We start from the raw sequence: 15,704 nt of genomic DNA, 5'->3' as shown, positions 1-15,704 counted from the left end.
CGCGGGCTTTATTAACATTGGCGTTTTCATGATGGCAAAAGAATTCTTAGAATGTTATAAATACACCTGTACACCTGTATTAGAATTTTCTATTTTCTTCTATTTATTTTCTTGCTGTGTCTCCAAAATGATCAGGAAACTAATGCATTTACTAATGAATGTCATACATTCTGTACTCAAATATTAAACATTTACACACTTATATCTCAAATAATTTATATACTTCTAATTTCCTAATATAATTATATATCTTCATTCTCTTTAATCACGTAACTATTCTATGGTAAAGACAAGTGCAGCGCTATAAATGCATGTGATCAATAATGAACGCATGTAAAAACCAAAAAGTGTAAAGAATTACAACAATGATGTAATATTGTAAATGGTGCTAAAATAAGTTCATAGAATCATTCCTGAATAATGGAATGTCCTTGGTGTGAGAGTACCAACTCAGAGAGTGCCTATGAATGGCACGTGTGGTCTCTCCGTGACGGACAGTAGTGCATGAACTCGTGAAAGGTAAACCACCCTTGGGACTGGTCTACACTCACCAGAACAAAAGTATTAATGTGCATGGGTTATACACATCACACATCTGGGGGTGCAGCGGTATGCTGGCAGTTATGGGTTAGTCATCCAGCTCCATCCATCCATCCATCCATCCATCCATCAGGGTGGGTGCCCAAATGGTCCTGGGGAGGAATTAGCTCAGCCACAGGAGCCAGAAAGGTGCTCAATAGTGTAGTACACTGTCACAGGGGTGGATGACCTTTCACGAGTTCATGCACTACTGTTCGTGGTTATATTTATCTTGTGTAAGACCATTTTACTAGTCTATATCATGTGACCAGCGCTCGCTCTATCATTTTCAAACAATGGAACTATTCTACATTATAACTCAAACTGTGTCTCCCACAGTGGTTTAGTGGTTAGAGCTCAGAACTTACAGCACTTGGGTCATGGGTTCTAATCCCAGTCATGGCTACATCCTAAAAAATGGAGATCAATTTTCTGGGTTGTGTCAGTGCCAGGAATATTGATCAAACAATTATGATTTTGCCTAATGACTAGAAAGTGGATGAATGTACTCTTCTGCCAATTAGGAAATGTGCAAGTTTCATGTCGTGTATATTTCATTGTAACATTTTTCTCTTTTAAATCTGTCTCCTTATACAACTTGACCCCCTCCCCCACCCCGTCATCACCTGTCCCATATGCAAATCTATGGATCACCGCCCCACTCTTTAACTATCTATTTACTGATCAAGTGAATGTGTCTCATTTTCTATCAGCTACAGCTCAGATCTCACATTATTATACAATTGCTGATTGTATCTCACCACTAGTCTGATTGAATTCACAATTCCTGGTCAGTCCCGTTCCCTGACCTCTAATAACCTTTAGGGCCAGTTCACACTACATGTGTTTCAGTTGCTTTTTCGGCATCACAAACGCACAGAAAGAAGGTTATGTGGTTGTCAATGTCATAGTTCACATCAGCACTTGCATTTTCAGTGCATTGCAGGTGCTGTAAACAAAGTTGACCACGCTGCATTGTTTCTGCACAGAACTGTACTGGAACACATTGAAACGTCCTTGAATGTACTAAAACGCACATGTCCCTAACTACATTGAATACAAAGAAAATAGAAAAAAATAAGTGGAAGGGATATAAAAATGCAATGTAAACATGTCCAAAACGCATTAAAAATGTACTGGAACACACTAAACATGCATGCCAAAAGGGCATGAAAAAAACCCATCAGGAACACATCTAGACTGTTTCTATAGTGTGAACCAGCCCTTAGGACTTGTTCACACCATTGGTGGTGCAGAAACGCATGCAAGAACACACATTTTCCAGCACAGCAAAGAAATGCAATGCCCTCTGTAGATGTGCGCAGGTACCATGATGAAAACGTTGTTGCACCTACACACGTCTATTAAAAACAGCCCCATTCACAGCCACAAATACGCATGGCACCACACTACTGTGCGGTTAGGTGCGGCACACTTGGAAAATAACATAAAAATAAGCCAACATGGCTAAAACATATCTTGAAAATATGGGGACTCTGATATCCGGCGACAGTCCGTTCACGAACGAGAAGCAATTCTGCACCCCTAAAACCAACATAGAGGAAAGGGATGGTCAAATTGCTGTGCTGCTTCCAAACCACCTCTGGCATGCCAGGGTCATTATGCAGGTCCTCGATGCCAGTTCTTGCCTGCAGCCACAAAATATCCACTGGCCACGAGTGAAGGTGAGTGGAGGACGTGAAGGTGGATTTCTACCAGCTTCAACCGCAAGCAGTACCACTCCTGAACAATGAGAGCAAATAATCATTGACACGTCATCATGACAGTCAATTCTCAGTGCAGGCTATCTAGAGTGTCTTTCCTTTTTAACCATTTCAAGAGTTCAAGGAAACATTCTTGGAGCATCTACTGTGTTTGGAAAGGCCAAAGGTCCCCCCCCTCCCCCAGGCACACTAATGCTTATGCAGACCATAGACGGGGAGAAAAACGGCCGATTTTTCTTTTAAAAAATGAAAAATTGGTTGTTCAAGCGGCCGACGTTGCCAGCAATGGTAAAAAAAAAATCGGCCGATTTTCATCCCGTCTACAGCCGGCAAAAAGTGTCTCTGCAGAGAGCTCCGCTGTTTCTTTGACAGTTCCTTGACATTTACAGCGGTTGCAACAATGTATCTATTTGTATCCATTTAGGATACAGATGTTTTTATTCGGAAACAAATAGATACAATGTTGCAACCGCTGTAAATGTCAAGGAACTGTCAAAGAAATAGCGGAGCTCTCTGCAGGGACACTTTTTGCCATACTGGAATTCCTCTCATTTTTCATCCTTCTTCTTCTTCTTCTTCTTCATCATCATCCTCTTCTTCTTTTTCATCATCATCCTCTTCTTCTTTTTCATCATCATCCTCTTCTTCTTCATCCTCTTCTTCTTCATCATCTTCATCCTCTTCTTCATCCTCTTCTTCTTCATCATCTTGATCATCATCATCCTCTTCTTCTTCTTCATCATCATCCTCCTCTTCATCATCATCTTCTTCTTCTTCTTCTTCTTCATCATCATCCTCTTCTTCTTCATCATCATCCTCTTCATCATCATCATCATCCTCTTCTTCTTCTTCTTCTTCATCATCCTCTTCTTCTTCTTCTTCATCATCATCATCCTCTTCTTCTTCATCATCATCATCATCCTCTTCTTCTTCATCATCATCATCCTCTTCTTCATCATCTTCTTCATCATCATCCTCTTCATCATCATCCTCTTCTTCATCTTCTTCTTCATCATCATCATCATCATCCTCTTCTTCTTCTTCTTCATCATCATCATCCTCTTCTTCTTCATCATCATCATCATCCTCTTCTTCTTCTTCATCATCATCCTCTTCTTCTTCTTCTTCATCCTCTTCTTCTTCTTCATCATCATCATCCTCTTCTTCTTCATCATCATCATCATCCTCTTCTTCTTCTTCATCATCATCCTCTTCTTCATCCTCTTCTTCTTTTTCTTCTTTTTGTCTTCCTCTTGCAGGTCACTGCTCATGTGCAGATTTTTTATCAGTAAAAAATCGGCCAATTTGCCCATCATTGCTGCGAAAATCGGCCGATCGGCAAATTCGGTTGTTTTTTTTTCCAACTTTACCGAAAAAAAAAATCTGCCAAAATACCGAAAAACGGCCGAACAAATAGCCCACTAACGATCCGAAAATCGGCCGATTTTATTTTCGGACGAAAAATCGGCCAATTTTCGACCCATCTATGGCCTGCATAAGATATGGTGTGGCCCTAGGGTCAATGTGTGTTTAGAATACTTCCAAAATGCACATACAAAAACACTCCATCCAAATGCATGTTGCATTTCTATAGCATGTTAAACAGAAAAAAAATGCACTTACATAATGTTAACATGCGCAAGTAAAAATAGACAAAATCCACATCCTTTTATTCTGGCTTCACATACATGCATTGTGGTCTAACACCGCACTCCTGGGCAAATCACATGCAATTTGTGTGCGTTGCAATTAGAGACAAACATTTTGCACACCTCAAATTGCACCGCATCCGGGCCAAAAATGTGCAGGACCCTTTTTCAGGGTATGCACATGTATTGTACTGTCCAAAGCATTGCACACTAACGCATTGCACACTAAAAATGTCAAATACGTTAGTGTGTACAGTGCATGAGTGTAAAATGCTTTAGTGTGTACAGTGCATGAGTGTAAAATGCTTTAGTGTGTACAGTGCATGAGTGTAAAATGCTTTAGTGCACACTGCAGTGTACAACGCATTGCACACTGTAATACACTGTAATACCGTGTACACCCACACATTGTAGACTGTAATGCACTGTACACTGTCATGCAGGATGGAGCAACGCATTGCACACTGTGATACCGTGTACACCCACACATTGTAGACTGTAATGCACTGTACACTGTCATGCAGGATGGAGCTACGCATTGCACACTGTGATACGCTGTCCACTGTCATGCAGAATCCAGCAACGCATTGCACACTGTAATACCATGTACACCAACACATTGTAGAATGTAATGCATTATACGCAGTATACATGTCCAGATATTCAAAGATTAGCCATGAAGGCCTAGCTGGTTACCTATTGGGCGACCGCAGATAGCCGAATAACGCTACACTGCATCCAGGCAGCTCTGGGAGGGTGTCATATGACATCCTGGCAGAACGCGCTCTCCGTGATTGCTGTGTCCTAAGGACACAGCTGATCACGTGATGTGGTAAAGGCCAATCACAGCGGCTTTTTACCATGTGATCAGCCATGTCCAATGACACGCTGATCACCGGGAAATGCATTTGCCGGGTCTTGGCTGCACTTTCATCACGCTATCAGAATGTGTGGAAAGTACTGCCGAGAACCAGCAGTTATCAAAGCAGGGGTCGGCCCCGATGATCAGTGCCCACCAGTGCCACCCAACAGTTACGCCCACCTGTGGCCAGCAGTGCCACCCACCAGTGCTGCCTCATCAACGCACATCAGTGTTGCTAAATTACCAGTTTACCAAATGTTATAATATAAACAGCCTTTTATTCATTATGAGCTATTTTGTGGTTTATCGAGCAAAAAGTAAAACACACAGCAGCAAGTCAATACCACCCAAAGAAAGCTCTATTTGTCTGAAAAAACTGATATAAATTTAAGATGGGTACAATGTGGCATGACCGCACAATTGTCATTCAAAGGGTAACAGTGCAGAAAGATGAAAATTGGCCAGGACAGGAAGGGGGTAGGAGTACCCAGTAGGCAAGTGGTTAATATCATTGACCCATCAATACCCAGGAGCTAATGTACAGATAAGTAGCATGTGCACCAAGTGAGATTCTGCTAGGCCCCACCCACAAAATTGCAATTACCTGTCCCTCACATGTTATAAACATGTTTGCAATGGCCACACTTACTGTACATATAAGGATCATCTCCTCAGTTGATAATTGTGCTCTCGCCATGTCCAAATGCCAATAAGGTTATCAAAATTTTCAACCAACACAAAACCTCCAACCACTTGTCATCCACTTACACTCCCCACAACCACTTCCGGGTGCGCGCGCACGTGATGACGGACTTCCAGGATAGCAGTTCATGCGCCATGCGGACACCTGTTTGGTGCTTATTTGTTTGCAATCGCGCATTTTTATGTGCGGCTATGATAGCTTTCGCAAATGTGTGTTTCTTATTGATTTGTTTTTTTAACCTTGGCTAATATTTGTTGCCAAAGGCCAAAAATCAACAAAGTGTGGACTATTTTATTACTGTAAATCGAATTGTAGAAAACCTGTAGCTGGCTGCACAGTGAATGTGACATTCATTAGTACATAATATTGTGGTGCAAGTGGGTTTTTTTTTTTTTGGTTTTGAAAAAGCCAGTTTGCACCCACTTGCATATTCACGCTCTTACAAGCTACATTTGAGCAGATTATATAAGTATACAAAGTAACTATTAAGGTTGTTCATATATTGAACATAAAATAAACACAAAAACATCGGTCAAATATTTATTGATCAAATATATCGTCATTTATTTGGTCAGCAGGAACAAGTAGGTACAGTCAATATCTTGGTGAGTCACAAAAATAGGATTGATGTGGCAAAAATAAAACACTCCTGCTCATAAGAGCTTACAATCTAAAGATACTTCTAGTGAACTGTGTGTGCTCAGGTTATAGCAGGAAACAAAGGGGAAGATGAATCAAGTAACATTTTCATGCACATAGGATTTACTTACACAATCACGTAGTATAAAGATCCATTCAAAAAAAAAAGTCTTCAGATCAAAATATCAAGAAAACAAAGCATGTGAAAAAAAACCCTCCCACCTCTACAAATCCCCTCCCACCTCTACAAATCCCCTACACATACATTTGTCAGCAGGTTTGTCAGAAAAATGCATTGGAGTCTAAATAAGCAAGCAAAATTAAAACAAGAGCAGATTTTAAACAAAACGATTGACATGTGTGAGGCTTTCAATGCAAAGAGAAAAAACACAATCATTGTGCAATAACACACAAACACTTTACAAGGCCAAAAATATGCAAACATTTCCAGCCCACTTCCAAACACAGCCTGAGTGGTGTCTGGGGCAATTCAGCACAAAATCTCTTCCTCCCCCAAACCACTACAAGCAAGGACTTAGTCACAAACCACCCGGCCTAGTAACAGGCCAAATCACTCCCTACTGCACATCTTTATATAAGCTAGGTTGTATTTGGAGCGCGCCAAACAAGGCCCCACACCCAATGAAGCCACACCCACCACTGACCTTAGTTTGGTCAGTGAAAGTGTTTTCACCTGATGAATCCGCTTCCTACCTGCATTAACCCTTGGTATACAGGCCCCACAAATCAGAAAGAAATATACAGTGAAATGTACGTGTGCAGCATACAACAGAACATTGAGCAGGGATGTGAAAGGGAACCCCAATTGGAACCGTTATTGCTACTATGGTCACAATTCCCTCCAGATTCTCGCATGAGTTAAGACAGTCACATGACCACATCTTGTATGCAATACTGAAAATGACAAATCGATTTGACTAGTATGGTGAATTTCCCATCAATTGGCAAAACGCTCCAGAAATCAAACATCACCAAACATTACACTCTGGGCAAAGCTGATTTACAAATCCTGCGACTTACAGTAAAGTTGACCATTTTAATGCAATTTTCAAGACATCTGACACAGATCTCTATGCAAATTGCCACTAAAGTAGTACATGTACTACTATAGAAATCAGTGTTTGAAACGCACCCATGTGGTCACTCTAATAGCAGACAATAGGGTGCGACTTTGCAGACGATTTACAACTTGTATGTTGTGCAAATCACATGCCAAGTCCCACTCAATGTGCACGCTATTGGAGCGTTCATATTGTTGTGGTTCAAACTTGGTTGGAGCCGCAAGTAATAATAGAGTAATGAATACACTACTTTTCATGCAATTTGCTGAGAGATCGGTGTCGATTGTCTTGCAAATTGCACTTGAAATCACCATGTACCCTAACTTTGAAATCATGCAACTTCTATGCAAGTCACATGATGTGACTGTGGTGTCAATAACACCACTTAGAAATCTGCTTTAATGTGACCGGGTAGCCCCCAGTAACATTGTTTGCGATTGCCATGCAATTGGCATTACAGGCGACTTGCAAATCGTAGACCAAGTCGCACCCTATTGGCCACTGTAGGCTCTGTTCACATCCAATTGGATTGTGAACTCGTGCAACTTCACTGTAAGTTGGGCAATTGCCGCATCGGATTAGATGTGACAGTGGTGTTGGCCCCCAGTAACATTGTGTGCAATTTGCCATGCAAAGGGCAAGTTGCTGGCCATGCCAATCGCATGACAAGTCGCATCCAGGGTGTGCAATTTCAGGTGCGATTTGTGAATTGACATGGTACCTGATATTGGATATAATGAATGTGAATGTGAGTGTATTAACGTACGCCATTTGTTGCAGTGAGAGTTCAAAGGTATTTGAAGATTTTGGCCATTTATTAGCAATTTAACATCTAGACTCAAATAGAAATCGCAATGCTACACACAATTGAAAACACAACTAGTTAGTAATTCTCTAGAAAACACAGTAAAATTGGCAACTTAAACAGTAATTTTCATTTGCATATAGTGTGAACGAAGCAGGAGAATTAACAAAGGAAATAAATCTTTGAAGGCGTGCGGTCTGCTTTGCATTTGGTGGAAAAATCCATACCAGTATTTGTGACAAGTTTGATGTGTGGATTCACCAACCAAGTCTTTTCTCTCTCGCTCACTCTTCTTTGTCTCACTGGCTCGCTCTTCTCTCTCGCTCACTCTTCTGTATGTCTCTCTTTATCACTCTTCAGTATGTTTTTGTCGCTCACTCTTCTTCATCTCACTGGCTCGCTCTTCTCTCTCTCTGTCAGCTCTTTGCTTGCCAAATCCTTCACAAAAGTGGGTTGAGTGTAAACCATCATTATCAAATCTATTAGTGCTCCAGGCTCTTATCTTACCCCATTGTATGACATTCACATAAGGTGCAGCTTTGAAGGTGTTTCAACAGACAAGGCCTCATTCTAATTCACATTTTAGGGATCACTTAGACAGAAAGCAAAGATGTTGCCAGAACATCTATTTGAAGACAGCCACACATGAAGATCATACTACTTCCTTGCCGTGGTTGGGATTCAAACCGACAACCCTAGAGTTGTGAGGCAGCAGTGCTAACCACTAATCCACGGAGCTACATTGCTAATCCAGCCTGTATTTCTGTGCTGTGAATCAATCCTAGGTCCCTGGGCAAGTTCAGTGTAACTACCAGATATCTCCAATGTGACACAAATGTTGTGCTATGTTGCCAATTCACATGTATGATGGTTCTATGTATCCCAATACAAAGGATTGCAATACTAATACAGGCGTACCTCGGTTTACCAATGCCTCAGGGAACGTCATATTTGGGGTACAAATGCCAAACCATTTCAGTTAATTGGTCTGTTTACAAATGTTTGAATAATTTGGTATGGGCATGTGGCCTGGTATGGTTCAGGAGGGGGGGAGGCGCTCGCTTGTCCCCCCCCCCTTTCCTGACCTGCTGGGCTGCATGCTCAGATAAGTATCTGTTATGGATTTTGGGGGGTACCCCATGCTGTTTTTTATTTAATTTCAGCGTGGAGTTACCCCTTAACATCCATACGAGACCCGAAGGGCTTAGTATGGATGGGAGGGGGGACCCCACGCCGGGTTTTTTACAAATTGTTTATAATTCCCTGCAATACTTTTACATCAACTGTCAGTGGGGAACTCCGCCGACAGCTGAAACATGAGCGCTGCATTGGTTTTCGCTACTAAAATGCTGCATGAGTTGATAACATAACTCATGCGGGATTGTAGGAGCGACAGCCATGTGTTAATGTTTCAACTGTCAGCGGGGTTCCCCACTGACAGCTGAATGTAAAAAAAAAAAAAAAAGCGTGGGGTCCACCCTCCCATCCATACCAAGCCCTTCGGATCTGGTATGGATATTAAGGGGGAACTCCACGCTGAAATAAAAAAAAACAGCTTGGGGATCCCCCCAAAATCCATACCAGACCCTTATCCGAGCATGCAGCCCGGCAGGTCAGGAAAGGGGGGGGGACGAGCGAGCGCCCCCCCTCCTGAACTATACCAGGCCACCTGCCCTCAACATGGGGGGGTGCTTTGGGGAAGGGGGGCTCCCCCCCAAAGCACCTTGTCCCCATGTTAATGGGGACAAGGGCCTCTTCCGTTATTGGGATAATTGGTCAGCCATTTTTTGGGATTTTAGCATATTTTGTTTACCAGTAAAGTTGAAAATTTTTTGTTCCAAATTTACTGATAAAAAAAATGTGCCAAAATCCCGAAAAACAGCTGACCAATTAACCCACTAACGGCCCGAAAATCGTTCGATTTTCTTTTCGGCAGAAAAATCGGCCGATTTTAGACCCATCTATGTCCTGCTTTACATGGGTCTAAAATCGTCCGCAAAAAAAATCGGCTGATTTTCAGCCCGTTAGTGGGTTAATTGGTCAGCCATTTTTGGGGATTTTGCAACTTTTTTTAATTGGTAAATTTGGATAAAAATTGGCCGATTTTGCAGATCGGCCGATTTTAGCTGCAATGATCGGCAAATTGGCTGATCTTTTAACAGATAAATAATCTGCACATGAGCCATGACCTGCAAGAAAAAGAATAAAAAAAAAGAATAAGAAAAAGAAAAATGCAGGCCTTAGATGGGGCGAAAACTGACCGTTTTAAAAAAAAAAAATCGGTTGTTCAATGGGCCGACGTTACCACCAATGGCAAAAAAATTGTTCGATTTTCGCCCCATCTACGGCCTGCAAATATAATAGCGAAGTAATTACTTCTGTCCCTGCAGAGAGCTGCGCTATTATATTTGACATTAAAAAGTATAAAGGTTGCAACATTGTATCTATTTGTATCCGAATAAAAACATCTATATCCGGAATGGATACAAATAGATACAATGTTGCAGTCTCTATACTTTTTAATGTCAAATATAATAGCGGAGCTCTCTGCAGGGACAGAAGGAATGTTTCAGCTGTCATCGGGGTTTCCCACTGACAGCTGAATTTTAAATTATTTCCGTGAATTAAATAAATAATAAAAAAAACAGCGTGGGTCCCCCCTCTCATCCATACCAAGCCCTTCAGGTCTGGTATGGGTATTAAGGGGGAACTCCATGCTGAAATTTAAAAAAAAAACAGCGTGGGTCCCCCTCAATATCCATACCAGACCCTTATCCGAGCATGCAGCCCGGCAGGTCAGGAAAGGGGGGGGACGAGCGAGCGCCCCCCCCCCTCCTGAACCATACCAGGCCACATACCCTCAACATGGGGGGGTGCTTTGAGGCAGGGGGGGCTCCCCCCCCAAAGCACCTTGTCCCCATGTTGATGAGGACAAGGGCCTCTTCCCCACAACCCTGGCCGGTGGTTGTGGGGGTCTGCGGGCGGGGGGCTTATCAGAATCTGGAAGCCCCCTTTAACAAGGGGGCCCCCAGATCCCGCCCCCCCCCTACGTGAACGAGTCTGCGGTACATGGTCCCGCAGACTCCTTCACAAAAAAACTAAGTGTGGTGTAAAAAAAACACAGTACAGGGTCTTTGACAAGTCCTTTATTAAAACAATGTCCCCCGAAGTAGATCCAACGTCAATCACGGCGGCGGCGGCAGGGACCCGAAAAAAGAAAAAAAAAAAAGGTTCCGCTCCCGTCGGAGGCTCCCAGCCTTGTGAAGAAGAGGCTAGCTGACAGTTCTTATATAGGTATGGGGCGGGGCCAGCCGGGCACATCATCCCCGCCCCTTACCTATTTGAGAAATGTCACCCTGTCTCTCCGCTGAGGCTAACTAGCTGAATGCAGGAGACAGTCTGACATTTCTTATATAGCTATGGGGCGGGGCCAGCCGGGAACAGCAAGCATGTGACATGGGGCGGGTCACTCGGATGATGTCCCCGGCTGGCCCCGCCCCATAGCTATATAAGAAATGTCAGACTGTCTCCTGCATTCAGCTAGTTAGCCTCAGCGGAGAGACAGGGTGACATTTCTCAAATAGGTAAGGGGCGGGGATGATGTGCCCGGCTGGCCCCGCCCCATACCTATATAAGAACTGTCAGCTAGCCTCTTCTTCACATGGCTGGAAGCCTCCGACGGGAGCGGAACCTTTTTTTTTTTTTCTTTTTTCGGGTCCCTGCCGCCGCCGCCGTGATTGACGTTGGATCTACTTCGGGGGACATTGTTTTAATAAAGGACTTGTCAAAGACCCTGTACTGTGTTTTTTTTACACCACACTTTTTTTTTTTGTGAAGGAGTCTGCGGGAGCATCTACCGCAGACTCGTTCACGTAGGGGGGGGGCCGGGATCTGGGGGCCCCCTTGTTAAAGGGGGCTTCCAGATTCTGATAAGCCCCCCGCCCGCAGACCCCCACAACCACCGGCCAGGGTTGTGGGGAAGAGGCCCTTGTCCTCATCAACATGGGGACAAGGTGCTTTGGGGGGGGGAGCCCCCCTGCCTCAAAGCACCCCCCCATGTTGAGGGCATGTGGCCTGGTATGGTTCAGGAGGGGGGGGGGCGCTCGCTCGTCCCCCCCCTTTCCTGACCTGCCGGGCTGCATGCTCGGATAAGGGTCTGGTATGGATATTGAGGGGGACCCACGCTGTTTTTTTTTTTAAATTTCAGCGTGGAGTTCCCCCTTAATACCCATACCAGACCTGAAGGGCTTGGTAAGGATGAGAGGGGGGACCCACGCTGTTTTTTTTTTTTTTTTTTTATTGTGGACCTTTATTTTTACATTCAGCTGTCAAAATAAATATTATCTAGACCTTTGAAATAAGTAAAATCATTACAGAAATAATTATAAAGGATAAGAAACAAAAATAGAATCACTAGAACTAAGGAAATCTAGTTAGATTACATGAAGATATGCCGAGTGCTGTTTATTAAACACAGTAGTCGCGAGCGAGTGTCGGCTGTCAGAGGAATCCACAATCAGATTCACTATTAGTCAGTGGCTAAAAAGCAAACGCCCATGGCAGAAGTCTAAAATGTGTTCTGCACATGCTCAGTTGTATCTGCCAAAGACACTGCACGGGCTTCTAGATTTTTACTGTGTCGATTTCCTTGAAAAAAACAATTTTTAACACATTTTTAATTTTTTTGGAAATAGCAGATATTGTTTAAAGTGAAGTCCTGATATTTGGCAAAGCAAATTTCTAAGTGAACATGTCTCTGCAGTGATTTTTCATGGTTTTAGACTTGCTTCTTAGCAAGTCTGTTTTGTGAGTCTGATTTCGGGCGTGTGTCTTTTTGTGAATTAGATTGGGCATCTGCTTATGGGCTCTGCTCAATAGTGAATTAGGTTGCAGGGTCAAAAATGACGGACGCCCATGAAAATTGGGCTTAAGCCCATAAATATGCGCCCACGCCCAATAGTGAATCAGGGCCATTACGTCTGCTGCTATGCTGTGTGAGGTAGACTGGTCATTTAAATTTTGATTTTTTTTTGTGTTTACAACCACTTTAAAGTGAAACATTATAAATGCGAAATTCCTTTAAATAACATGACTGGGGGATGCCCTGACCCTGCCTGTGTAGCGGTGCAATCTTTGCAATGTATACAACCCATGTTGGCCTGGTGGGTCAGTTGCAGGCAGGGAGCTTTTCGGGATCTTGAAGCCTTTAACAATGTTAATGTGAATGAAAAATCTTATTCGTTCACAAAAAATGTGAAACACCCAGTTTTTGACAAATGAAAAAAAAACAAAACAAAACATTTCCACTATGTACATCCACCATCAATCACATTATCCAGTGATGCGTTAATCATGCTGTCCAACGCCCATCGTCCCAAAAAAACAAAACAAAAACCACCTGGTGGTACTCATTGGGTTCCGTCACTTGAATTCTGCCAAATGACAAGTTCAGCAGATAAAGACCTATATAAAGAAAGGGGCGGGATTTCTTGGGTGACATTATATATGGTCAATGATGTAATCTGGAAGACTTTATGTAGCGCTACCCCTTGAAGGTAACTGAGTATTTTTGGGTTCCCTGTCTATCCTGAGCTTGCCTTGGAAGACCAACCCCTGCTGAAACCACCTTAAATCTTTGACCTGGAGGACCCCTGGCTTGAAACTATAAAAATAGACACACACAGTTTAGAGTGAAATGATATTTTGGTTATTAATCAGAATGGAAAGAGTGCAAGCACAACAAAATTACATTAGCATTAGTGCCTAGACTAAAAGTTAAACACTCTAGAAGATTCCAGACAAGTGTTGCAACACAGTACACTTTAACCATTTCTCAAATGTCCTGTTAATCAGAATTTAAACATCAGTCCCAGCTTTGAGATATTTATCCCCAAGTGAGCTGGAAAGAACTATCAAGCTGTCAGACTAACACACATTTGGGTTCCCAGTCACTGGTGACTGGGTTTAACTCTGTAAGTGGATTCTTTTGGTTAGATGTATACATGTCCCATTTTGTTTGTTTTGTTTCTTTAGCACAGAGGTGTTCAATGTTCTATGCACTCAATGGGGCCCTAGTTGGTGCACATAATGGTTCACATCTTTCCTTCTGTAAAAGCAAGATTTCCACCAGATAGTGTAAATACTGAGAAAAGGGAACTTCTCCTTTAAGTGATGTTGAATTTGGATGATATCTCTTTAACACAAAGAATGAAGTCTAAGATTTAACTTAGATGGTAGAAAGGGGCAGAAGCAGACTTCAGCAGGGTTTGATCCCCATTAAGGATGGTGAGCTAGTGTGATGAGAAAGTTCCTTTGGGAATAAAAACAGACTGGAACTGAGACAGTACTGTAATTTTGTCTGCAGGGTGCATGTATTTAAGCAAAGTCCAGCAATTTAAGATATTGACTATGCAATGATTAGTAGGTTGCAGTGCAAGATAAGCCAGAAAATCTAGGCCTCAATGTGAGTAGCTGTTAAACAAATGTGCTGAACTGAAAACTGAACTTAACAATGTTACGTCAACTTTTGATGATTGGGTATGGAACCCTCTCTCCCAGTTTGTGACCTCGGTAAAGTGGCATATAGTCTCTCAGAAGGGGGGCACCCATGTTCTCTTGGTTCCTCTGTTTGAAGAGCGGTGCAGATGACAGCACTCTGGTCAACCTGCCTACAGGATTGTCCATCCTGCTTGTTAGCAATGACAGTGGTTTGCGATTCCTCCTCACACCTTCACTCTGTGGCCTGACCCAGCCTGGATCTCCAGCGTCCTGCACAGCCTTCTCCATATACACCTGATCTCTGGTTCTCACCAACCACTTCCTGCCTTCCTGTTCCCAGACTTCCCGCTCCCGCCCCTTAGCTAGTTCCTCTTGGAAATTTAGTCTATTCACCTGTTCTCTAAACTTAAAAGTCCTGCTACCAGTCTACAGGTCCAACAAGGCCTTTCTTCAATAGAGTCTGTTTAACTGAACTGCAGAACACTGCCAACTTCTATGCACTTAACATCCTGCAACCAGTGTTACTGCAGGATGTTACATTTATATAAGCTGTTATCTGGCAGACCTGTCATTGAACAGGAGTCAAGTGATGGAACAATATGTGTACCAGTGAGTGGAGACTTTTTTCTTCTTTCAGTGGGTCAGCAGGCATAGGGCATTGTGATTGACATGGACCTACATCACTGAATGACATGTCAACAGTAGATGTAAATTTTTATTTTTAATTATGGACTTGTCAAAAAGTGTGTGTGTGTGTGCCATTTTTTTTTACTATTTACATTTTGTTTTGTGAATGAGTAAGGGTACTATGTACCCCTTACTCATCCACATAGGGTGGGCTGGTATCTGGGTGCACCCTTATTGTGAAAAAGGACTTCCTGATTCTGATAAGCACCATGCAAGTAGACCCCCACAACCACTGGTCCAGAGTTATGGGGAAGAAGCTCTTCTCCTCATCAACAGGAGGACAAGGTGCTATGCCAGGGGGACTCCCGCATGCAAAGCATCTTGTTCCCTTGACAGGCAAATGTCAGAGCTGCCATATTGCGGCGAGTGCTCGGTGGATGCGGATGGGCTGGCAGGGAAACGTTTTTTTTTTTATTTTGGCAAGTCGGCGTCATCGTTACAATGCTGGATGCTGTGATTGACAATGGATTACAACG

The sequence above is a fragment of the Staurois parvus genome, unplaced genomic scaffold (genome assembly GCF_062004578.1).
Source record: "Staurois parvus isolate SC_StPar_1 unplaced genomic scaffold, SC_StPar_1.0 ptg002011l, whole genome shotgun sequence".
Lineage (NCBI taxonomy): Eukaryota > Metazoa > Chordata > Amphibia > Anura > Ranidae > Staurois > Staurois parvus.
The sequence above is the reverse complement of the archived record's forward strand: the minus strand, read 5'-3'. Positions refer to the sequence as shown.